This window comes from Coloeus monedula, assembly GCF_965178545.1.
Source record: "Coloeus monedula genome assembly, chromosome: 1".
NCBI classification, from domain to species: domain Eukaryota; kingdom Metazoa; phylum Chordata; class Aves; order Passeriformes; family Corvidae; genus Coloeus; species Coloeus monedula.
This window is the reverse complement of record NC_138781.1, coordinates 157,396,671-157,422,068: the sequence shown is the minus strand read 5'-3', so window position 1 is coordinate 157,422,068 and position 25,398 is coordinate 157,396,671. Positions and strand designations below refer to the sequence as shown.

The window sequence follows — 25,398 nt, the reverse complement described above, 5'->3', positions numbered from 1 at the left end:
CATCCACACCTCATTCTAGTCCAGGCTTTACACAGAGTAGTTACCTGTTATTTCTGTGAGCTGACACAAAACCAGAACAAATTTGGTCAGTGGCAATCATCCAGACAGCTGTTATTGCAGCTGAAATAATCTCAGATGAGCTCAGGTTAAGAGAAGTTCAGATAAGTCCTTGAGACCTTGCACTGTCAGGTCAGGCCAAAAACTGGATCTTTGCTAAATGATGGAAAAATCCTATTTTCTGACTGCTTTTCTGGTCAGAGCAGCAAGCAGAAACAACAAATTTTGGTGTGACTAATAAAAAAAAAAAGTGACAACCCAGGTTATCCCAGAAAACAGGATTGAGGCTAATTTTGAGACTGTTAAGAGCTAAGGTCAGTGTCATAAACAGCTCTGTGTTGTGCCCAGTCCTTCCAGATTTGGGAAATGATTTTGAAATAAGGAATGAATGACTCTGAGTGAACAATGTGTCCCAAATTAGAAATTACTTTTGAGGGTGAAGCATTGTAGTTCTAAAAAGGCATAATCCTGGTGACAGGTTTGGAGTGTAGCCCCTCTCTTCCAGGGTCATTCACTTAATCTGAGGGCAAGCAACAAATGGTAATTACTATTCAATATGTAGAACAAGCAACCAAAAGATCTTCTATAAGTCTTTTTTATTGTTAAAAACTCTTCTTCTTCTTTCATCTTCTTCATCATCTTCTTCTTCTTCATCTCCTTCCTCTTCTTTGTCTTCGTAGTCTTCGTCATCTTCCTCTTCTTCTTCCTCTTCTTCTTTGTCTTTGTCATAATATGGAATATTTTCACAGGTGTCGGTCCCTGAACAAAAAGAAGGATGTGCTCTAGAGAAAGAGTGTTGAGGACTTGCACAGTTTAATTGAAGCTGGATTTTTTTTTTTTTTTTAATTTGGGGTGTAGGCAGTGTTCACTCATTTTTCATGCCTGATAAATTTGAAATTACTCCCATTAAAGGGAAATATCAAACAGAAAACATCTGTTTGTCATTTTTCCATGCAAAAATTCCCTTCATCCTTCCTGGTGTCCTCTTAATAAAAGATTTTCCTGCCCAAAGGATCATACTGCTCATGTGCAGCTCCCAGCAATGCAGATTTAACTTGGTTTATCCCCACCCTTTTGTTGTGGATTCAGTTTTGTGCTTTTGTGTGTTCTGTCCCATCTTCCCAGACTGGGTTTTGACTTTGCTTTTGTAAGTGGCAAAGAGACATAAAGTGATGGAGATGAGATGGAGATGATTGATGGAGATGTTTGGGGTTTTGGGCAGGATCATGTTCCTTTCCCTCTCCCAGCTTGTAACTCACCCCTGGTTTTTTGGGGGGGGGGTTGGGTTTTTTTTGGTTTTGTTTGTTTGTTTGCTTGTTTTGGTGGTTTTTTGTTTATTTTGGTTTGTTTGGGTTTTTTTTATTATTTTATTTTTTGTTTGTTTTTTGGGGTTTTTTTTTGTTTTGTTTTGTTTGTTTGTTTGTTTGTTTTGTTTGATTTTTTTTGTTTGGTTTGTTTTTTTACCTTCTGGGAGTCTCCTGGAGTTTCCTTCCTTTTTTTGGTGCTTCTTCCAATTCCTCCTGCATTTCTTGATTTGCCTCAAAAGATCTTCCAGTGTCCTCTCCTAAGTCTTTTGATTGTCCTGGCACTGAACTAAACTATGGGGAGATCATTAAACTAATGAGAGTTAAAACATTTTGTCTTCCTCTGCCTGGCAGGGTGGTATTCAAACTCCCAATTATCATCTGCACACACTGAATCTTAAATTTCATATAAAAATACAATTTGTTAATTAAACTTTCTCTGTCACGAACATTGGATTAATGCTGGTGGCTCATTACTTGTCTGAGGACAGCCTGGGTGGTGATCAATCACTTTGGGATGTGCAAATGGCTTTGTTGGGACTGATCTCCATAATCCAGTCTTTGAGGGAGATGGGAGGGAAAGGCTTTTTCTCCCCAGGGGCTACTTCAAAGCCAAGTGTGAGTTGATGTGGTGTCAAAAAAAGGAGCCCTGGTGTATGTTCACAGAAGACAAAGAGGATGGTGCTGATCTCTGAAGAGCAGGGAAGAGGGACACTCCTGCAACCCAGTGAGTCACTGTTTTCATTCCATGAAAAATGTCTCCAAGGAAACCACAGATTGATAACAGCCAGCTCCAGCCATGGAAATGCTGCTTTTTACCTAAACAAACCCTGTGGGCTGAACACCGCTCTTGGTGGAGCAAAGCTCGTTTGATTTGAAGATGGTGCTGGGGATTCAAAGTGTTCAGAGTGGTGAATGCAGCAAAGAAAAATCAGCAGGGCTCAAGGAACCAACCATTCCCTCCAGAGCAACTACACATTCCCAGGCTGCCTCAAAACGTCTCTCACCATCTCCCACTTCCCCCAAGGCTGTGACATGCCAGCAGGGGTGGACAAAAATTTCATGGCTCATCCAGAATGCCAAGGTTTTGTGACCTTGCCTTGTGGCTCTGCCTTTCAGACACCAAATTTGAGGTCCCCAGCACGCTGTGCCCCTTCCTCCCCACCATGCATGGCTGAGCTGTGGTGACATCCTGCTCCTGCCTGGCCACCTCCTACACAGGGGACAAGGCAGTGAGGGGGACCTGCCAGTTTTGCAAATGAGTTTCCTCTGCTGAGCCTCAAATTAGAGCAGGCTTTTTTTTTTTTTTTTTTCCTGTTAATTTTCTTGTATTAATGGAAAGGAACACAAGGGTTGTGATGCTGCATGCAACGGCAGCCTTAATGCTGGGTTTGCAAAGCAAGGCAGAAAAGCAGCACTTTTTGTCCGGGGGTATAAAATGAGGATTGTGTGAGCAGACCAAGCTTAGGCTTTGCCTTGTAAAGATGGGTGTTTCAGCACTGTGCTGTTCAGGGAGACCTGGCCTAGCTCAGTCTGGGTGTTACAGAGTTGGCATCTTCTATTAGACCAAGTGTTAGAGCTGTAAAAATAGATAAATTTCCTTCAGCTGTACAGGAGCTGAACTTTTGTAGGCCTAAGGCTTCTTCCAGCTCCACCACTTGTTTTGATGAAAAAAGGTTACCTCTGCCTAAAAATGCCCTACATTTGTTCTCAGACCAGAACTACAGCAATTTACTATCTGTTACCTTCGGAAAGGAGGGAGATTGTCCAGAGTACTCAGGAAGAAAAACCTCCTTTTTCTGCAGGTGGTTGGGGCTGCTGTGGTTCCTGGGTGGGACTAGATTGCCATGCAGAAACTTGCAAGCTGCTCTGCAGAGACATCCCTTCACTTGAACATGTAACTTAAAGGGTGGAAAATCTAAGGCAAGTTTTAGATTTTAAGGCTGTCAGCTGAAGTACTGCCTGCCTCTCTCCTCTGGCACTGGGTGGTTGAAGCCAAGAGGAGTAGGACAATAAATTACTGTGGAGCAGAGGTTACTGGAGGGAGAAAAGGAGATTGTCTCCTTTAAATCGCAGAGGGAAAAAATAGCAGCTAATCCTTGCTCTGTTGAGCAGAGACAGCTGAGTGTGTTTACAGAGAGTGGTGACTACTCTAATAAGCAGTTCAGTGCACTCGCAGGTACGAGTCCTTCAGTCCAACATCACCGGGATATTGAATGGTATAAGAAAGAATAATAACCACAGGATGTCATCATGTGTATCCCATGCAGCCTCTCCTCTCCTCTCCTCTCCTCTCCTCTCCTCTCCTCTCCTCTCCTCTCCTCTCCTCTCCTCTCCTCTCCTCTCCTCTCCTCTCCTCTCCTCTCCTCTCCTCTCCTCTCCTCTCCTCTCCTCTCCTCTCCTCTCCTCTCCTCTCCTCTCCTCTCCTCTCCTCTCCTCTCCTCTCCTCTCCTCTCCTCTCCTCTCCTCTCCTCTCCTCTCCTCTCCTCTCCTCTCCTCTCCTCTCCTCTCCTCTCCTCTCCTCTCCTCTCCTCTCCTCTCCTCTCCTCTCCTCTCCTCTCCTCTCCTCTCCTCTCCTCTCCACAATGTGGAGCTGGAAACTCTGGTATTACACTTTCCCTGAGCCTCCATCCCATTTCCATCTAAAAGCTAGCAGGGATGTCTAAAAGCCATCCTAGCTCTCCTTAGGCACTATCTGATGGGAGGAGCAGCCTTACCATTGTCCTGGAATTGAGCAGGCAATCGCTGGCTGAAGGCTCTCTGTGGATTAGCCGGTCAGCATTGTGAGCACCTGGCAGTGAGCAGAGGTGGCTCTTCAGTTGGCAGCGATTTCCAGCATAAAAGGAAGACTGGATGACACAAAATCTTATTTTTCAGCTGGCAAAATATGGAGGTTTAGAGAAACAGCAGAAGAAGGAAAGCAGCATCGGAGTTGTACTTGGAAATGTGGAAAAAACTGTTTGTGTTTGGTAGCTTATATTTCCTCGAGTTTTCCAAAGGACTTATTCAAACAAAGATTTTGGATTTTTGGGCCCCCAAGACAAGAAGGATGTGGACCTGTAGGAGTGAGTTCAGAGGAGAGCACAAAGATGCTCCAAGGGCTGGAAAATCTCTGCTTTTAGACAAGCTGGGAGAGCTGGGGGTGTTCACAATTATTTTAATTATCTCTTTTAACTGAATCCTGGAAATATTTTTCTCTCTCCCACCCCCATAACCTTCCACAGGAGAGTGCAGGGGACAGGCAGAGCCATGAACGAGAGGAACTTATGGAGCTGAGCAGTCTGGTTTGTTCCTCACACTCAATCTGTTTACTTCCATTATCCTATATCACATTTTCTTTACCTGTTGCCAATTTAACTTTTTTGGGGGAAATTCCATGGGTAGTATTTGCCTGGTTTGTGTAAGGATGTCAAAACATGAAGACTCTCTAAAATACTGTATTTGCTTAAAATAAGCAACCTGAAAAAAAAAAAAATTCAACAGAGAAGTTCTTTATCTGCGTTGTGTGGGGGATTGAGAAACCCTACTGATGTTGCCAAAGCTATTTTAAGCTATGAGAACACAATACATTTGAAAGTTTAATTGCTTGCTGAATAATGTAAGCTGTCAAAATAAATACTCAAGGTCTTGCATAAAGGAGAACATTAGGAAAAAAAAAAATTAAAAAAGAAGACAAAGCAGAAATGTGAAGTCAGTCAGAAGTGGAATCACACTTTACCCCAGCATTAGCAGCACCTTTATTTCTGCGCTCGGTAATTGCAGCAACAAAAAGCCAGCAAAGGTTCCAGGGGTAACACTATTTTCTAAAGTGTTTAGAAATAGGTGGCTTCGTCCCACAAGTGTAACTGCTCAGCGATAACCTCCCTCTCCCAAAGCTGATGGGCTTCAGGCTGCTTTTTCCTCTGACTAACCAGAAGGAACAGTTAAGCTCCATTATGCAGCTGATAAAAGCTCTCACCCTGCAGAATGTAGAGCAAATGAGACTGGAGGGGTGGCTGTGGAAGCACTGGGATGGACAGGAGACTTTGGGCCACAGAGGTCACCAGAGAGGCAGCTTGGAAAAACAAAACCTGGTTCTTGGTTTAGTGTTGTTATTTGTTAGTTGGATTTTTTCCTCATTTTACTGAACTCGAGGATCAGGTCTTTGTGCATTTTCTTTCTAAATCAACAGGATTGCATCAGCAGCAATTCAAACAATCCCTTTTCAGTAAGAAGAAGAAGGAAACCCTCTCCCTGTCCCTGCAACATCTAGGGAAACACAGACATCAAAGGGTTTTTTTTGGGATTTTTTGACAGCTCACTCCAATTTTGGCTGAGGTTAGTGAAGAAGCATAGCAGAATTGGCAAGGATTGATGCTCTCATCTAATGGGAAGTTGAGCTCAGAAAAATTTAGCTAAAAAACCCACAGAATAAATGAAGACTTTTCACCCTTATTGTTCTGCAAGTGGATTTTATCACCTAGGGTTTTGAGTTTTAATTAAGATTGTTAAATTCCTTTGATTGTGTTGGGCTGGTGGTCCATGATAACAGCTCTTCAGCAGTGTGCTGTGCACTATGAGATGTGTTTCTTCCTCATGTCTTGGTGCTGCCCACAGCAGACACTTCCACTTCCCTCATTAGTCCCAGGAATGATAATTTGTCTGTGGAGGGGACAAAGAGCCAATGTTCCTCACTGCCTGCTGCAGGTGAAGATGCACTATCGAGTGCATCCCTGGCTCCTGTGGAGGCAGAAGATGGTTTCTGTGAAACTGAGCCCTTGTGAAGGATGTTCAGCCAATCACATGCCTGGGCAGAGTTATTTCGGGGCTGTGAGGGTATCTGACCCTCGTGGTGAGATGTGCATCAGGAGTCTGGCATGGATTGTATGAGTGTGGTGTTACAGAGTCAGAGAATCATAGAACAGTTCAGATAGGAAAAGAGATTTTTAGATTATCAAGTCCAGCTGCCAACTGAGCATCACCACCATGGTCACCACAAAACCACGTCCTCAAGTGCCACATCCACCTCCAGGGATGGTCACTCCAGCACTGCCCTGAGCTGCTTTTAACAATGACAACCCTTCTGGTTAAGAAATTGTTCCTGGTATCCAATCTAAACCTCCACTGGCACAGCTCGAGGTTGTTTCCTCTCATCCTGTCACTTGTTAACTGGGAGAAGAGCCCGACCCCCACCTTGCTACACCTCCCTGTCAGGGAGTTGTGGAGAGAGATAAGGTCCCCCCTGAGCCTCCTTTTCTCCAGGCTGCGCCCTCCCGACTCCCTCAGGTGCTCCTGGTGCTCCAGATCCTTCCCAGCTCTGTTCCCTTCTCTGGGCACATTCTAACCCCTCAATGTCCTTCTTGTTGTGAGGGGCCCAGAACTGGACACAGCATTGAGGTGTGGCCTCCCCAGTGCCCAGCACAGGGGGACAATCCCTGGTCCTGCTGGCCACACTCTTGCTGACGCAGAATTCCAGGGTGCCACTGGGATGTGGCTGGGATAGACTGTGTTTCCTCCAGCTTGTACAACCTGCTTCAGTTTTCAAGGAAAAGGGTGCTTGAGGGAGAAGGATAAATGCCCACAACTCACTCTGATGAAGAACTAAACGCTCCCTTGTCACCTAAAAACATCATTCTTATTACCCAAATCTCTCTGCTCTTCTCCCAGCACAGACACACCTAAAAGGAGTTTTTCTCCATGGTCTACTGAGTCTGAAAGGCAGGATAAGGAGTGTGACAGCTCTGTGCAAAGTTAACTGGAATCAAAACTGAGCATTTCTAATAGGTTTTCTCTGTGTTTGCTATCAGGCCTGATCCTCATAAGTGATTTCTCTTGTCAGTGCTAAGTGGTTGTGAAAATATTTCTACTAAAATTCAGAGCTGGCACAAAGACCAAGGAAGTTCCTGAGGAGGCTGGAGGAGCTGTGTTAGGCTGAGCCCTGCCCAGCAGCATGTTCCTGTAGAGCCAGGCACAAAGGTATTGCAAGAAAGAAATTATCTGAACCGTTCTTAAAACAGGGGTGTGCGTTGCAAAGCAGTGACCTGATGTGGGTCAACAAACTCAGCAGGAATTCCCAGGAATGGCACTCCCAGGTATGAACACTTCACTAATGAGTTTGGAAAAGGAGGATGAATTTTTTGTCGCTCTGTATAACTAAGGGATTGTGCAGCAGGACAGAGTGGAATTTTTTTCAGTGTTCACAATTTGGGGCAAAAGTATAAAAAAAAAACCTGAGAAAACACAAGATGTAATCGAGGTCTGTTAAAAAAAAGAAGGTGTTTCTCAGTGAACCTTGTAACACAGTCTGGTTTTTGGGGTTTTTTTTATTTTTTTTAGAAATGAGGCTGAGAAGTGACTTGTTTCAGAGTATGAGCCCCTTCAAGGGGGAAAAGCTCTTAAATCTATGAGGGAAAAGAGTGAAAAGAAGAGAGGGTAAGAAGCCAACACCAGAAAAATTTAAAGAAAAAGATACACAAAAAAATACAGAAAAAAAATTAACGAATAGACTTGAGTGTGCTTAACTGGGGAAACTCATCACCAAGGCTTTGCTGTGCACGTTTGACTCCACTAGTGAAATGAAAGAGAGGTTGAGCAGGTATCTGAAAGACTTTTGAACTGCATTTTCCTGAGGAGATGCTCCCAGAACAGGAGGAAATGCTCCTACCCTGTGAAGATGGGCAGAGGCTGGAGGTGAGAAGGTCTCCTCTCCTACTGAGAGGGATTCACACCTTGCAGCAGAGGTGTTTTCACTGAGCTGGTCACACAAAAATGCTCTTTAGTCAGCCAAGACATAGAGATGCCTGTATTTGATTGGAATATTCCCATTTGGTGACTGTATCCAGATATATTAATTCCTTTATTTTCTTACTCCCCTTTCTTTTTAATATACAAAATTTGTCCACCACTACATTGCTAAGTAATTTAGTATTATTTACAGAGTGTGGGCTAAATAATGTTTTTTGATAATGAACTGGAAGCCTTTCTCCTACCTCTCCTTTTCTGATCACTCAGCACATCACCAGTTGTGGTTTCCCACCTGGACTGGACTAAACACCGGATCATGGCAAATGTCTCTTTATGTTTCTGCTACGTCACAAATTATCTGCAATGCCTCTTTGGATCTTCCTTTTGTTAGTCACGAGATGGGTCACAGGGATCTGTAATGAAAGGACAGAAAACAAATTTCAGGAGGATAAAGAAGAGGCTGTAGGCAGAGAGCAGCTGGAAATGAGTAAGAAAATCTGTAAAAAGGCCAGAAAGGTGTATTCTGGAGAACCCTGCCCCCTTTTGTTCTCAGACATCTCGGATTATAAATAGAAGATAATGGAATGCAACGTCCTGCAGAAACCGTGAATAATGAGATGGATGATGTACAAGAGCAAGTGGAGGTCACAGAGATAAACTGTAATAATGCCTGAATTTATTGAGGAGTGGAAAATGAGTTGGAAATGACTTTGGCTGGCTTCTTGTTTTAAATGGTAGGAAAACAAGATACATAAATCCTGAAAAGCAAAAGTTCAATTCAAGACACCGGTGCAAATCGAGAGTAATTCCATTAAAGGTAATGGAATTACGTCAGGGTAAGACCGGAGGTAAGTTCAGACCCAATTACATCTTGGTCCTAAAATGAGATTTTGATATTGTTTGCCAGCATTTGTAGTGCACTGAGAGCACAAATGAGAGCATCATTCTGCTGTACTGGGTGAACCTCCAGCCCCCATTGACAAGGCACAGAAAACAGGAGAAAAGAAGCAGAAATTAGTTCTGGGTGCAACAGAAAGGGGCACTGAAACAGAAAAGCCAAAATGTTAAAACAGAAGTAACCTGGTTCATTAATGCATTTTTTAAAATAGTGCTGTAAAGGGAAAAACAAGCGCTGTGCTCTCTGTGAGAGCAGTGTGCACCTGGCCAGTGCTTTCGGTGTGGAGGAAAGCTTGTCCTTGGAGTCCATTGTGGAATAAAAAGCAAACAAAGAAAAAGTGTTGAAAGGGGCAGTTGATGTGAAACAGTTGGATATTTGGCTGGAAAGGAGCAGTCTTGGGTGACCTCAGGTTTTTGATCTTTGCAGAAAAAAAAAAAAAAAAAGGAATCTGACAGAAAATGCAGGGTAGGAAAACATCTCCTTTTTAAGGTTATTTCCTCAAGCTTTTAAAAAATCATTTTTTCCTCCAGTCAACATCTGAACAAATATCAGCTATGGCAGTCACAGTGTTAAATTTCATCTTATCATACAGGTAAGGAATAGGTTTTTTCTTCAACAACAACAAAAGAAATTGATTTGCTGAATAGGGAACATGGAAGAAGCCAGCATATATGAAATAGGCTTTGTTATGGTCAGTGCTTTCTCCTGAACACAGTTTTATTAGTTTTTTATTATTATTACTTAACATCTGTGTGGCTTCAGAGGGACTCTAAGATGCTCTGCATTTTTAACAATTTACTGAAGTACCTTGAATTTCCCACAGCCATCCCACCTGCAAACAGATTTTCTCAAGAGACAACAGCTGTTACTGAACTGTTGGGCTCTTCTAACAAGGAATGTTGTTTAAACTCTGGTAAACTTTTTATGATCTCCAATTTACTGTCCTGGCCAGTACCAGGCTGGTTGGGAAATAGTAAAGGGGTGTTAAAAATCAGCTCTTCAGGGAGGGAAGGGAGAAGGGAAGAGGGATATTTCTGCAAAATTTTATCTCTATTAAGAAAAAAAGTTGCCTCATCAGGTTCCCTGCCACACATCCAGACATTTGACAAGTTGATTTTTTATCTTTGTTCTAAAGCTGCTGCTGTGGATTGCTGGTTTTATTTTCTGTTCTCAGTGAGACAGCACCAAAGACCTTTCTTTGTAGTCATCTCTGACATCTTCCAGCCTCCGAAATAGTAATAATAAAGCACACTTCTGAAGTGGCATTAAGTTAATACATTTATGCAAGGGATTGATGTGGCGTAATCAAAGGAATACAGCTGATTCAGCAAGTTCCTTTATGGCAGTTTGTAGGGCAGATAAGATCCTGCATGATAGAGATCCTTTATCTTCTGTAAGAGAGAGTAAAAGGTTCCTGTTTTCCATGACTGTTTGGTAGGGAAAGTGCTTGAGAACTAAACCTGAGATCCTGCGGGTGTGACAGGGATGTTGTGTCAGAGAGGCACATCCAACATCACACTGGCAGTGAGATGACTCTGGTTCCATGAGGCTCCTTGGCGCTCCTGGCTGAGTGCCCTCTTCAGCAGCCATCTGAAGAAAAAGTGTCCTCACAGCTGGAGAGAGGAGGAAGAGGAGCCTCCAGCACCACCCTGAACCGTGCCTGCAGATGGAGGAGAAGCAGGTGACAAGGACCCATCTGGGTGACAAGTGGGAGCAGATTTTATCAGGCACCTCCATGGCACAAAATTGTATCTCACCAAGGGTGTAAAATTTGCCAAAATCTTGCTGAGCTGAAGCTGTGACTGCCTGTGACAGCGAAGTGACAGGAACAGGCAGGGCTGGGAATGGCTGGAGCTGTGTCCAGGACCACCATGGGCACCGTAGTCTGATGGAGTTGCTTAGAGGAGCCCACAGCCCCAAAATACCCAGTTAAATGTTGGTCTAACGGGGTGGAATGTATGGGCAGAACATTTCTGTTCGGCAGTACAGCTAAAAATATCACCAGTTCTCTTAGCTGTTCCACCCAGTGATGACTTAATTTCTTTTAATTTTTTATCATTAATAAGGGAAAGTAGATAATCAGGAAGCAGCGATTTTTGATGTAAAAAAAAAAAAAAAATAAATAAATTGCATGGTTGCTTCAGGGCTTTCCAAACATTTCAATAAACTCTGTTTTTTTGACCAGAGGTAACCCTCAGTTACACTTGGAATGAAGTGGGGAAAGGAAAAGGGTGATAAATTCTGAGGAAAAGCATCAATCCAGTAATCTGAGCAGAGCTCAAAACATCACAAAATCATGTTGGTTGGGATGGTTTTCTGGATGTCATCTGGGAATACAACAAGAACAAGGCCAACTCTGATCAGGCTTCTGGCAGCCTCAAGTGGCAACAGACCTCAGTTAAGGAAAATAGTGGGATTCATTCATGTCTTATCACTTACCCATGCCAACTTCATGCCTCCAGCTTGCTTATCTTTGTATCTTCTCAGCAATTTCGAGATAAAGGGAAGGGATCCAGGTGAATGCTCCAGCCAGAAGACATGGTACAACTTGTGGGTTGACAGCAGAACTGATTCGTGGCGTTCTCTGCGCAGGAACCATCAGCCTGGAGAGCAGAAGAGCTTTAAGGGCAGCAAATCTGCCTCTCTCCATGGAGCTGGTATTTCTAAACCCGGGAAAGGAACAGCCACTATATTTCTACAGGCTTTCAAGTTACTAGAGAGCCACACTCTGTGTTTTGGTACCTGCAGGGTGACTCAATCCTGGATAAGAGGTAGTTGGATGGGTGGATTGGATGTCACATGCATCAGTAGTTATGAGTCTGGATCTCACCTAGTGTTCGTGTTTTGTTCAGTTGGGAAAAGTCCTGAAAAAAAACCAAAACAAAACAACAAACCAAGAACTGGTTTGGGATTTGGGATATCTGACATTGACTGATTTTCTCTCAGTTAAAGAATTAACACTGGATACTAACAAATCCCTTTCCAGCCACTCTGCCCCCAGCCTGGAGCACTGCAGGGGATTGGTGTGACCCAAGGGCAGGACTTTACATATAATGAATTATCCCCAACTTTTAATTTCAATGGTTTTATTTAGAAAGTTATGGGATTATTGATTCAGATCACTCAAAAGCAGCCCAGAAGTTTGGAGTTGACGTTTGGAGCCTCCTGTTGCTACCACAGCACACACCAAGACATTTTAGTGAGCTGACAAGGAGGGAAAGATCTGCTCCACAATAGCTGAGCCATCATCATTTACCCAAGATCTCACATGTCTGAAATTCTCCAGATTTTCACTGTACTCCAGAAGTCCATTTTCAGTTGAACAAATTCTTCTGTCCATTCGGGAAGGAAAAGGGAAAAAAAATATAAAATATATTTAGGATTACTCCCTTTAGCTTCTTGCACTTCAGCCTGACCGACCCTGTTTTGATGTAAAATCCTTTTATTTTAAAAGGAAAGGTCAGTCACATGCTTCAGTAACATCTTTCCTGTGATGCTTTGGTCCTTTAAAGGATATTGCTGCTGAATTCATTTAGGGAACTGGTCAGCTGGATCTGTGTGCTCAACTTTTTGGCAGCTGTTGCATAAAATTAGCGCACTTAACCATTTTGTATGAAAGCCTGTTTTTAAGCACTAAGGAGGCAAGGAAACATGTTTGGGTTGCTCCATCTGCTTTTACAGTGTACTGAGTGTGACTTCCTCTGTTTTCTTCTCTTTTTGGGTCCCTACCTGCACAAATGTAATGTGATTTTCACCACATGATTTTAAATACTTAATTTCCTACCCTGGTTACATTTACAATGGCTCATGTTGAAGCAAGGTGATAGAGAATCAGTCTCTGTAATTTTTTATTCTGCACATGAGCCTTGATTCAGGGAGAGGAGAAACATTATTGATCTTTCATCAGGTAATTTTCTTTCAAGCACCTGCATTGGACTCTTAACAGTGGTTCTTAAGCTGAATCCATTTTCCCCCTAGAGAACAAATTTGCTATCAGCAGCAGAGGTTTCTGATAACGGGGCTTACAGTTTTCACATCTGAATGGATTGGAACACTTGGATATTTCCCTTGGCCCTCCCTGTAAACAGAGAGTTGCTGTATCTGAGTTCATTAAATGCTTCGTTCATTGCCTTCTGCCAGCAGAAAGAGAGGCTTGCCTTACCTGAAACAAACCTCAGAGCCTCGTGATTTGTAATGGACTTCCTCAGGTCTTTTATTCTGTTTGTTTATCCTTTTATTTGTACCCGTTTCTTACTAGGGCGGGATGTCTTTGAAGTTTAATTTTTTGGACGGGCAGTGGTGCATTTTAATTGTTGTGGAGGCACAGATCCCGCTGGCCACAGCCTGAGGATTTTTGCCATGGGCCAGGGATGGTGATTTGCACAACTCCTGTAATAGCAGTGCCTTTTGGGTGCTAGTGCAAAATTTATTGCCCCACAAAACGGGGTCTTCATTCACATGGCCACTCTAGCGGGTGTTTTATGGGCCAATAAAGTGCCTTGTGTTTTTGTAATCTAAGTGCTCGTCTGCTTTATGGTCTGATGTCACTTGCAGGGTGGTGGGGAAGAGCGACTTCTGGTACGCTGGAAGTTATGCATTATTGTCACCAGAGAGCATGAAGGATCTTTAAAGTAATGAAATGTGGGGCTGATGAGCAGAGAAGTCTCACTGGTGGCATTTCTTTTAAGATTTTGCCTGTTTTGGAAACGTAATCATTCCTGAAAAGAGATGGATACGTCTTTCTGCCTGCTCGATTAAAGTGTTGCTCCAAAAGCAGTTCCAGGCAGAGGGAAATGTAAGGTGAATGGAAAGGACAGTGAAGGAGAAAGAAAAGTATTTAGAGATTTAGACTCTATATTTTGAGTATGTTGCACTCTGTGCAGGATAAATATATTAATTTGCCTTGTACTTCACAGCTTGCCCTTATGTTCAGAAAGTTGCAGAGATGTCAGATTTAAAGAGGCACATGAAGTATAAGGGATAGAGCAATAGGTGGTAAGTAGGCTGCTGAGATCCATTTCTCTTCCCAGCACAATTCCTTCCAGTCATCTTTGTGCTTTTGAGAGCAAAGTGCAATATGAAAACAAATAAAGCCACAACAAAAAAAAAAAATCCTGCTCTCAAACAAACATGTTTTAAAGCTGATTCCTGCCTTACATTATTTTCACATTTTTCTGTTCTCCCATCTTCTTCTCAAAAAAGAAAAAAAATTGGAAGAAATAGATCTTGGCACAAGTGCCTCAAGAGAGTGTGTTCAGAAAGTGCCAGCACTGTTACCAACATCGACTTTTACGCTTTACTTTGTACTTTAAAATTTCTCTTTCCTCCAGCTGACCTCCCTCTCTGCATAGCACCATACTCCAAAATCCCTTCCAGCAGAGGAAGAGGTGGAGGAGAGAGAGAAAAAGCAAAGTTGTGCAGCACTTGGTGTTTGCTCTTGCTCTGGAGTTGAGGGAGCTGCTCAAGAAGGTACAACAGATTCAGTGTGAGCAGAAATGGCACTGGTGAGAGCAGAGATCCCCAACCCACAGGACATGGAGCAGTCAGAGATGTTCTCAGCAGCAGTGATCACCTTGAGAAGGAGTCATGAAGGTAATTTTTTTCTGCCCGAAGCAGCAGCAGTTTGCAGCTTCCCATTCTGGTCCCAGTATTTTTCTACCAGCAGGCTGAGAGCTACACGTCTGGCTCAGGACATGATAGCGGGTGTAAACGTGGGGTGAATTTTTTGGTGGGTGAGGAGGTGTTTTGGACATCCCCTTTCAGGGAAGATGTGATCAGAGGACCAGAGTGATCAGTGCTGGTATCTTGGTCTCAGTTGCTGGAGCTGGACAGGTGAGGGGTGTGAGTGGCCGTGCTGCGTAAGTGCGTGGAGATGTAATGGGGAAGCAGGTCCTGCCCTAGCTCAGGTGATGTGGCTGGGGAAATGTTTTGGGAATGCAGAATCACAGAATGGGCCAGATTGGAAGTGACCACAGTGGGGTCATCTGATCCCACCTCCCTGCTCAAGCAGGGCCATCCCAGAGCACAGGGCACAGGATTGTGCCCAGATGGCTCTGGAATATCTCTAGGGAGGGAGACTCCACGCCCTCTTTGGGTGATCTATTCCAGTGCTCAGAAAGTTTTTCCTCATGTCCAGGTGGAACTTCCTGGGCATCAGTTCCTGCCTGTTCCTCTTGTGCCATTGCTGGAAACCTCCAAGCAGAGCCCGGGCCCTGCTCTGAGCCCTCCCTGCAGACAGGGACAGGCAGGGATGAGGTCCCCTCTCAGTCTCTTCTCGAGGCTGAACAGCCCCAGCTCCCTCAGCCTTTTCTTATCAGAGAGATGTTCCAGTCCCCAAATAATCCTTGTAACCCTTCACTGGACCCACTCCAGGAGCTCCATGTCTCTCCTGTACTGAGGAATCCAGAACTGGACACAGCACCCCAGATGTGCCTCACCAGGGCTGAGGAGATTTACACATGAGTTTGGAATTGGGCATTGGAGTTTAGGGAGATTGATATAAAAAAAAGTATAGTAGCAAACTCTTGGTGTGAAAGTGTTTGGGGTTTTTTGTTTTAGGAATTAGAAAACTTGTGGTGGTGGTTGGTTTTGGTGAAGTTCATATTGTTGAGGGTGTGGAAATGGTATGGAGGGAAAATTTAGTTCCTTTTCCGTAGCACATGAGAGAGAGGGGTTGGGTCCAGGGAGCTGAAATGTGGGACATAAATGAAGCATATTAAGACCATATATTTTGGGGACAGAAAGGGGTCTCTCAGTGTCCTGAGCGGCGCAAAAGATGCTTTTCTGTTTGGAAGGATAAGAACTCTATGGATGAGCCATGTTTGAAGCAGGACTTGTTTTGTGAAGTTGCATTTAAATCCGAGGTGAATAAACCCAAAATTGTCTTGTCCCATCTGAATGGAGTTTCCAGATGGAAAAGAAAGAGATGTCAGGAGAAACCCAAGTTGTGGGATCTGTACATGTCTATCTTGGAAGCCAAAAGCTACACCATTGCCTCTGCCAGTGATGGTACCAAAACAAATCAAATAGAGCAGGAGTTGGCTAAACACTGGATTTCTTTGCATGTTACTTCACTCTTAGTAGAGTTTTCATCATCTTCAGCACCTGTTGTAAATATCAGTGCGTTTGCATTACACAGACAGTTTAAATAATTGACATTTACAGGGCAATATTTATTAATGTCCGTGTGGAGGTTTAGGAAGTCTTTTTACAATGACTAAAAAGTGCATTTCTAACAAACTTGGTGTCTCTGGTGCTGTTGTTTTGAAACATTGTCTTCATATTCCTCATTAAGGAAACCAGTGTGAATCAAACCTTTCTCCAGCTCGGTCTATGAATGTTATGGTGACATTTCCTTGATTTATAATCTGGGATGGAATTAGAGATCAGAGTAACAATTGTGTTTCCTTTGCTGAGCTACTTCTTCCTGAACCCCACAGCACCTGATTCCTGCTGGGCTTGTGCATGAATCCACCATGTCTGTGTACTGCTGCAGGGCTCTGGATATTTGTCTGCTCGTTCTTAAAGCTGACTTTCTTGGAGATGATAAACCACCTGGCTTTGCTCTTTGGACTGCAAAAGAATTGCTTGGTCATTGCCTTTCTGTTTAGATTTCCTGCTAGTCCAAGGGTGGACATTTTTCATGGCTGTATGAGACAGCCTGTTTGCTCCACATTGACAATTCCGGTGGCACAATTGCTGCTAATGCCTTTTCCTCCTCACTTAAATCCTGATGGAGGAACCGGGCTTGGGCACATCACTTAATTTAAGCATACACACAGGAGCATTTGTGCTTTAATGCCCCTAACTAGAAATACACAAATAACCACAGCCAGCTGAAAAGTGTCTCGAGCTGTTTGTTTGCCTTTGATTTCTTGCTCACTTCACAAAATAACAAAACTCATCACAGTTGTTTGAGTGAAATGGATTCATTTTTCAATTAAAATTGCCTGGGTTTAAGCAGTGTTGGGTTTTTTGGTTTTTGGTTTTTTTTAATGAAACATGTATTTTCTGGGATGAAAATGCCTACATCTCAGAAATTGATGTGATTTATTCCCTTTTTGCAGATGTTTGCTCTGCGTGTTCTCACCACTGAAAAAACTTTGGTGGCAAGAAAACACATGAAACAGCAAAAGCAACTTTTAAAATCGAAATAAAGCCTAAAAAAATTCTACATCTCTCTTCGCCAAAACTTTTCACCCTCCAAGTACTGGCTCTTTTATTAACGATGGTTCCATTGTAATTTCTCAAGCAGAGCTGAAGCAATCGATCATTCATTCACATCAGTAAAGTACCCTTCATCTTTGCTTTTCAGAGTGCCCTATCGAGTACTGAATGCATGTTAAATGCTAGAACCAAGAGAGGGAGTGTGGGAAGGATAATCGACTACATTAATCTGCAGTGCCATTTGTCTCCTGTCCATTTGTCCCTGTCTTTCCTACATACGTGTCTGTGTGTGTGCAGGACACTTTCTGGCACATTTGTGTACTCTCAAAGCACTGTTTGTGATTCTACACTGAAACACATGAGCTAATCTATACAGGAGAATAAATTTGGAGTAAACTTATTTAAGCAGATACACCAGTCATCATTTTTATCTTCATGAAGTCCTTGGGATTTGTTATATTTTGGATTTTGTGTCTGTAGCTTCCAGCCCGTGTTCTGCAACGCGCACACTGTGAGAGGGAGTTTGCGTTTATTGGAGTCCACACACAAATAGAGTTGAGGATGAAGCCAAGACAACATCCACATCTCTGCCATTCCAGGGAAGGAGGACATTTTCATCATAGTCATAGAATGGTTTGGGTTGGAAGGGACCTTAAAGATCACATAGTTCCAACCCCCCTGCCATGAGCAGGGACACCTTCCACCAGTTTCCAACACTCTTTTACAGTATATATGTTTGGGTTTTTTTTTTTTCTGTGTTTCTGGACTACAATCAGGACTCAGAAAATCTTTAGTTCTCCCCATCTCTCCCTGCAAGTTGACTTAAATCCTGCTACAGAGCCCTAAAAACAGAGACCCTGAGCTTTCCTTGCACAGAAGCAAAATCGTCAAATCGTAGAATGGCTTGGGTTGAAAGTCGCCCTAAAGATCATTGAATTCCAACCCTGAAAAACCTGGAAATACAGCTCCAATCCAAGCTTCATCAAGGAACTGCAGCAAATCACTGGAAGGAAGGCGTGATAACAACTCTGTAGGCTGTGTGTCGCTCAAGTTGCTTTCTATTACTGCTGCAGGCACCTCCGGCTCTGCCGCTGAGAATTGCTGCAGGAACACATCCCAGTGACCTTTCCCTGACAGATGTTGAGCCGTGGTCCCCTCGTTAATGCAGGAATGTGAAAGGCACGACAGAATTAGAAAGCCCGGGCAAAGGAATCAGAGCGGTCACAGTTTGGTGCCATTTATCTTTGGGCGCTAAAAGGATTATCGGGGCAATTCCGGAAAGTCGGGTGAATATTAAGAGCTCACAGAGGGCAGCTGAGGTCCTTGGTCTGGGAAGGGAGGGATCTGTTTGCTTTTTGCAGAAATCTGGTGCAGGAGGATGGTTTACCTCAGCACAAGTGAAGTTGCAAGAATAGTTAAAAAGAAATAAGCAGTTTATCAGCACCTGGAGGAAAAAAAAATATAACTATCATAATCAGTAGGCACCAGGGTTCATCAAAATGAAATGATGGCAAATTAAATTAATTTCTGCCTCTCATAAGCTAAGAGGCTTACTGCATAATGAGGGAGAGGGAGGTGTAATATATTTCAGTGCTAGCAGGATTCTTACAAAGGATTCAAGGGGCTCTCCCATTAGGAAATAAAGTGAAACTTTTAAAATTAAAACTTACTTGGGAAATGGTATGGGTGGGAGAAAGAAAAACAACGTGAGAGGTGACTAATGGCAATGACATTGTTGAGCTGCTTCCCGTGGGGTCCTGTTTTGAGAGCTGTCAGCAATGACTTGACAGATGGAGTCTGAGGCGATGCTGAACTAATCTGTAGGTGATACAGGGTTAAGGGGGGGGGTCTTATAAACTGTTCTGCAGATAATTTAGTTGAAAAACACAAATCTGAATTGCTGGTAGTGGTTAATGAGTAACTAGCTGCGTGCAGCTGGTCAAATCCTGCAGGGGAGCAAGCATTCTCCTTCTTCCAGCAATAACTGCTTCTTTATTTATGATTATTTAATTTTAAGAAGCCATGATAAAAAAGGTACTTAAAAATAGGTATCGAAAAAGCCATGAAAAAATTTGCCAAGGTTTGCACTTCTGTGATGAAATTTGTGAGGGCTGCTATCTGACAGAAATTCCTGTTTTAATGCAGAGCCACTGAACAACAGAACTGCAAACCGTGTTCCTCTCTAGAGATGGTATTTCACCCGTGTCAGGTGGGTTTGAAATACCTCCCCTTCTTTTCCCACACAGCCACGGAGCATCCCCTAAGCTCCTGTAAGAAAAATAGTGCCATGTCTCCTAATACTTTCAAGTGACAGGCAAATTGGAAATCCATGATGCTTTTATTTTAGAATATTGTGTGGCTTGAATCCTGGAAGCAGCAGTCCGTATTTCTCCTGACTTTTACTCTGCTGCATGATTTACACCTATGCAAAGGGCTTTGCTGACAGATCAGAGTTAGAGCTCTTATTTTGCTCTGTTGTAAACTTTTCCTCAACATGCACAATTAGGTCTTGAAGAAGAAAAAGTGGGGAGGGGAAAAAAGGCTGAGAAAGTCAGTTTGGAGCCAGAATAAGTAGATTTAACCTTTCTTCCTTTGATGACCGTAACAACACAGTAAATATATTTTAGGGCTTGGTGAAACCTAATGAAACAACTTAGGCCAGGTTGGATGGGGCCCTGAGTAACCTGATCTAGTGGGTGGCATCCCTGCCCGGGGACGGCACAGGGCTTGATCTTTAAGGTTGCTTTCAACCCAGACCATCCTGTGAGACTGTGATTCTATGATTCTAAAAAATAACTTTTCCTCCTAGCTCATCTTTCTGCTTTGTTTACATTTGCAATAAATGCTTAGAGGTGAGAGATTCCCCCTGCATTCGGAATGCGGAAACATGCAGAAACAGAGCCCGTGGTCCTTGGTAGGAAAGATGTGTGCTAATGTCTTTACAAACCATTCCGTGGGTGAGGGGATGGGTCTTAATGTCTCTACCAACTTCAAGCAGCAGGTCTGTTACACAGCCCAGACAGTTTGACTCCCGGAACAGACGCGTGGGTCCGCACAAGCCTGAGTTTCTGATCTTTGGGGTGTAATGACAGGTTCAAGGGGGGATATGTAGTAGGCGGTTCGGGAAGGCTGCACCTTCCTGGTACCTCAGGCAATGGGGAAAGGAAGAGGGCAACGAGCAGCCGGGGGTTTGTGATAAAAGGAGGCTGTGTCCTCCAAAACCTCGAGAGAGAAAACCCCCCCAGGCGTCTGCTCCCGTGGAGTCTCTCCCTTTATTCGAATAAAGTTGCAGGACTCCTCTTGTCTCCTTTACACAGCGTGATTTTCTGTATGTCCTGGAGAATGAGGTTTGGGGCTTTCTGTGGGCAGTAAAGTGCAGTGATCTAAGGCATCAAAAGTTTCCATCCTATAGATGAGCGTTTCACAGTCCTCATGATGGGAAGAGGAGGGGCAGGCACTGATCTCTTCTCACTGGTGACCAGTGACAGGACCTGAGGGAATGTCTGGAGCTCTGTCAGGGGAGGCTTAGGTTGAATATTAGGAAAGGGTTCCTCCTCCAAAAGGTTGTCGAGCACTGGAACACATTCCTCAAGGAATGGTCACATCCCTAAGCCTGCCAGAGCTCAAGGAGCATTTGAACAATGCTCTCAGGGACAGGGTGAGATTGTTGGGATTGTCCTGTGCAAGGCCAGGAGTTGGTTTGGATGATGCTCGTGGGTCCCTCCCAATTCAGGATATTCTCTGATTCTCTGATTCTGCTGTAGGATCATCCTGGTTGTGTAGGATACTGGAATGGTGGGTCACTACTGAAGTGTGGATTCTCTGCATCATTTTTGAGGTGCTGTTGCAGATTGGAGTGGGAGCTTCTGACAAAGTTTATTAGAGAAGCTCTTGTTGAATCATGAGGTGCAGAGAGGACCCCTTTGCTTTCTAAACTCCTCAGAGAGGAGCCTGGGACAGCTGGATCCTGGCTTAACCCTGGACTTTGTCGACAGTCTAAGTTTTACAACTTTGTCCCTCAGACTTTAATGGTGGCAAATCAGATATGTGTCTATAAAAATGGATTATTTATTATGATGAATGTTTAGACAAAAGGAACTCAGTCAGAATTATTTACTGCACAGCACAAAAGCTGAAACTACTATTATAGTATCAGATAGGATAGTGCACTATATCAAAGCAATATTAAAGAAATTATGTTAAAACTACCAAAAGAAACAATTGTTAGAGGTTGATGTAACTCACCCAGGCCATGACTGTGGGCAAATCTCTTTCACTCAGCCTCAAGGGACATCCTTGGGGAGTATCCCCTACCCAACTGGGACAGGAATGGATCTCCACACAAATTCCAAGGAAGAATATGATAGAAGAACCTACCCCGTGGAAAGTGGACTGGACTTTAAAAGTATACAGGGGCTGACTGCCAGTCATGTGCCTCTAGGTCAGCTTAGAATCTCATCTGCCAAATATTTGCCTCACTATCAGGGTGTTGAGGTTGGTGTGGCAGATGGGTTTTAATACAATTCAACACCAAAACCCAGCACATGGTGCCCCTCTCAGCCTACCACTAATAGCATGCAAAATCCCTATTTTGCAATCCCACTGTTTGAGGTTTTTTGACCACATTCCAGGGCAGAACATCTTGCTACAGGTGCCCCCCTCCACAGACTACAAGGGACCTCCACTGGCTTTGCTCTGTAGTTAAAAACCTTTATTAGGTGGAGAAAGGGGAATAGGATCCTGAGGATCCATTGCTGTCCCTGTGGACAGTGCATGAAGTTTTATCTACATGTATTTGTGGTTTGCTGGGGCCTATCAGTTCCCACAGCCACCAGTCCTTCACAGAATCTATGTGTAAGACAGGAAGGGGATGTCCTGTGGTGCCAACAATTTCCCTCTGCATATTTGATGCATCTTTATGCATTTCTGTCTCCAGCAGCAATGGAATAAATGTAAATGCAGCTGCTCAACCTACTTCTGCTTAAGCCACAGATCCTGCAGCTCAGTGCTCTGCTCAAAGTGCTCTGATTTTTACCTCTATTTGGATAAGAAAACTGCAGTAAATATTAGAGCAGCTGTGAAAAAGACAAGTTTTGAGTTATGCTGAGCTCTCTGGCTTAACTCTTGCCAATTCTACTTGACCACTCTTTAGTGCAAAAAACTACTCCACTGTTGTGCAGTTGCCCTGTGGCAAAGGGGATTCTAAATCTAATGATGTTCAAACCACTACAACAAAAATATCTTTGATCTGTACCCAAAGAACTCATTATTGCTCTTCCATTAGGGATCAGATGAAAATAAAATAAGCTACATCTTGTTTTATAAGTGAAAATGCCGTTTCCTGCTGGAGCTGGAAAACAAAGCTCTTTGGGATTATTGTAAGTATCAGCAGGCACGGTGAGGCAGACAGAACTCCTTCCCTTGTGGGCGTTTGCTGTTGCGTTTGGGGTCTGATTATTTTTCCATTGACTTGGTCATTCATCGAGTGTCTCAAAGAAGCAGCAGTGGCAGAAGTTCATCTCCTTCCCGGTGTCCCTGCGGAGAAGGGGAGCAGCCACCGCCACATCTGCCTGTTTGCAGTGCTCCTTTTGAAAGTGGGTAAATAAATCAGAGAGATGATCGTTCAAAGAACAAACCATGAGCAGCTGGGGATTACAGAGCACTGGACCGTGCTCCTCCAGCAAAGGAAACAGCAGCCATGGGGAACTCTTAGGCAGCAGTTTGGCATCTCCTGGATTATTTAGTGCATTGTCTTTGCAGTGTCTGTGCACGCAGAAATGCTCAGCAAGAGATGTTACTCCTCCTAAGAGATGCCCTCTCTGGTTTTTACCCTTCCAGGACTTGTTTTAGTAGAGCTGTAGAGAGGGAAATCTTTTACTACATTTGTATTTTGGGTACTTGGTAGCTCCACAGATGGAGTACTAACTTACTGTTGTGTGGACTCTTTTGAAAAGGAAATTTTATTCATCAGAGACACCCCTTTAATTAACTTCCACACTTCCATGGGGAGCAGAATATAAAGACAGATGATAATTCTAATAATGCTACTACTGTTAATAATAAAAACAACAACAAAAACAACAACATATCTTGTTACCATTACAAATTAAAATAAAATGCTGCAGGAAGCAGAGTTTCGAGAGGGCTTTTTTTTTTTAAATTAAGATCTTAATAGCATTTAATGTAAATTAAATATAATCATTGTCTGATTCCTGAGCGCTGAAGAATAAGAAGTTAATTGTGCTGACAGCATAGTGAGAAGTGTAAAAATCAAGCACCAGAATGTTGGTTAGAGTGCATTTTGAATTAAGAGGTGTAAGGCAGAACTTTTATTTTTTTGTACTCCTGCTCCCAGTTATTTTGCAGCAGAGTAAATTTCGTGCCCAGCACGAATTTATTACATAAGATATCTAACATAAAATTTACATTACAATGCAAATGAAGAAGACTTTATTTAACTTTAGAGATTGGGAAGGATCAGATGCAAGAGCCTAACAAGCCATTTTACTTTGGGGATAGGGATTTACTGGTGTGTAAATCCCTGAGTTGTTCTGTGGGCAGATAATTTAATGAGGTTTGCAAAATGGATGTCAACTCCAGCATTTTGCTTTCCAGTAAGACGAATTAGGTATGGAAATCTGAGTTTTGAATCTGCTCCTTATAGAATTCATGCATTTGGTGGCAAGATTTACTTGATTAAGAGACTGGGGATCAGGCTGACTGTGTGCTCCTCAGTGTTAGCAATGTGACAGGGTTCAATTCCCAGCTCCCTCTCTTGCAATGGCAGTGTGGAATACCTGTCTGTGGTAGATATGATCTTTTCCATCTCAAATTAAAAGTGATGTAATTGCTCAGCTGGTGCAGTGAGTCCTAGGATCATCAGTAAGTAAAGTGCATTTTGATGAATGAACACAGAAATTGTATCTTAATTTAAATAAACAGAGGTAATAACTCATTATTGGATCCAATTTTGTCTTCATATGGGATTATTTCTCCTTCTTGCATGATGCCAAAGGAATCCATGCCTTCTGTGTGAGTGTTCAACCCTTGGCACACATCTGAATTCCTGTTCTGCATCTAAGAGGTGTTGTCTTCATGGTACACTAAGCTTTCACTTGTTGGTACCTTGTATGAAATCAAGTGTACTTTTATTTACTGGCAGGGTGGGGGGGCCCTGGCACAGGTTGTCCAGAGAAGCTGTGGCTGCCCCATCCCTGGAAGTGTCCAAGGCCAGGTTGGATGGGGCTTGGAACAACCTGGTCCACTGGAAGGTGTCCCTGCCCATGGCAGGGGGGTTGGAACAAGATGATCTTTAGGTCCCTTCCAACCCAGGCCATCCCATGATTCCATGATCCTGGACAGCTTTCCCAACTGAGCTGTTTTCACAAAAACACTGAAGTGGGAAAAAAACTGCCAACCTTTGGATTATGACCTCAACAAGAGAGGTCTCAATTTATTTGTAGTTAAGGTTGTGTTTGGTAAAAGCTGTTTGGGGACTGGCTTTGCTCCTCAAAAGAGGTGCTGGAAGAGTTGACTTCAGTCTTAAAAGAGCTGCTCTCCATCAGAATTGACAGAGAAGCAGGAAGGAGCTGAAGAGTCAGGACAAGCCAGGACTTCTGGATCTTCAGGACTAAGGGACCATAAATAGACATCTTGACATTTTTTAGGTCAAAGAACTTCCATTCATTCCATATCTCACCACTCTAAAAAAAAACCAGCAAAAAAAAACACTGACAAATGAGTCTTTTTTTTTCAGTAAAACTTTGGCTCATGTATGTCCTCTAAGGGAGAAAACTCATCATTTTCTCCAGGTCTTTTCCAAGTATTTCTTGAGTTTTTGAACGAAAACTCTTGGAAAACCACTCTTTTTTGACTAAAAGGATGTAAAGTGCTCTCTGGAGAAGCTTAGAGGCTGAGAGTGCTCTGTTGACCTTACAAATCTTGAGAACTAGTGGACTGAGCTAATAAATACCTTTGGGAAGCATTTATGTCTCTTCCCCTTCGTTTGTGTGGTCCCAAAGAGCAAGGCCAGCAACCAGTGCTTACAAGGAATAATGGTACTGGAATTTGGGGGTAAAGGGGAGGGACACCCATGACTGGAGGGGTTTGGCTCTGTTCCTGCCTGTTTTGGTGCTGGTAAAGCAGCTCTGCACCTTCACATCCCCAGTGCTTTCCTGGAGATACTGTGTCATTAATGGGTAGATGACCAGGGTAAGTAAATTTGTCCTGCTCAATTTCAGATTTCTCTCC

At 43.3% G+C, this 25,398-nt stretch overlaps 1 protein-coding gene across 4 annotated transcripts in view; it reads left to right on the top strand.

Moving 5' to 3' along the window:
• The window catches only part of TSNARE1 (t-SNARE domain containing 1), a 461,526-nt gene that overhangs the window by 178,870 nt on the left and 257,258 nt on the right, over nt 1–25,398 (top strand). The gene's annotated exons all lie outside the window — the stretch shown is intronic.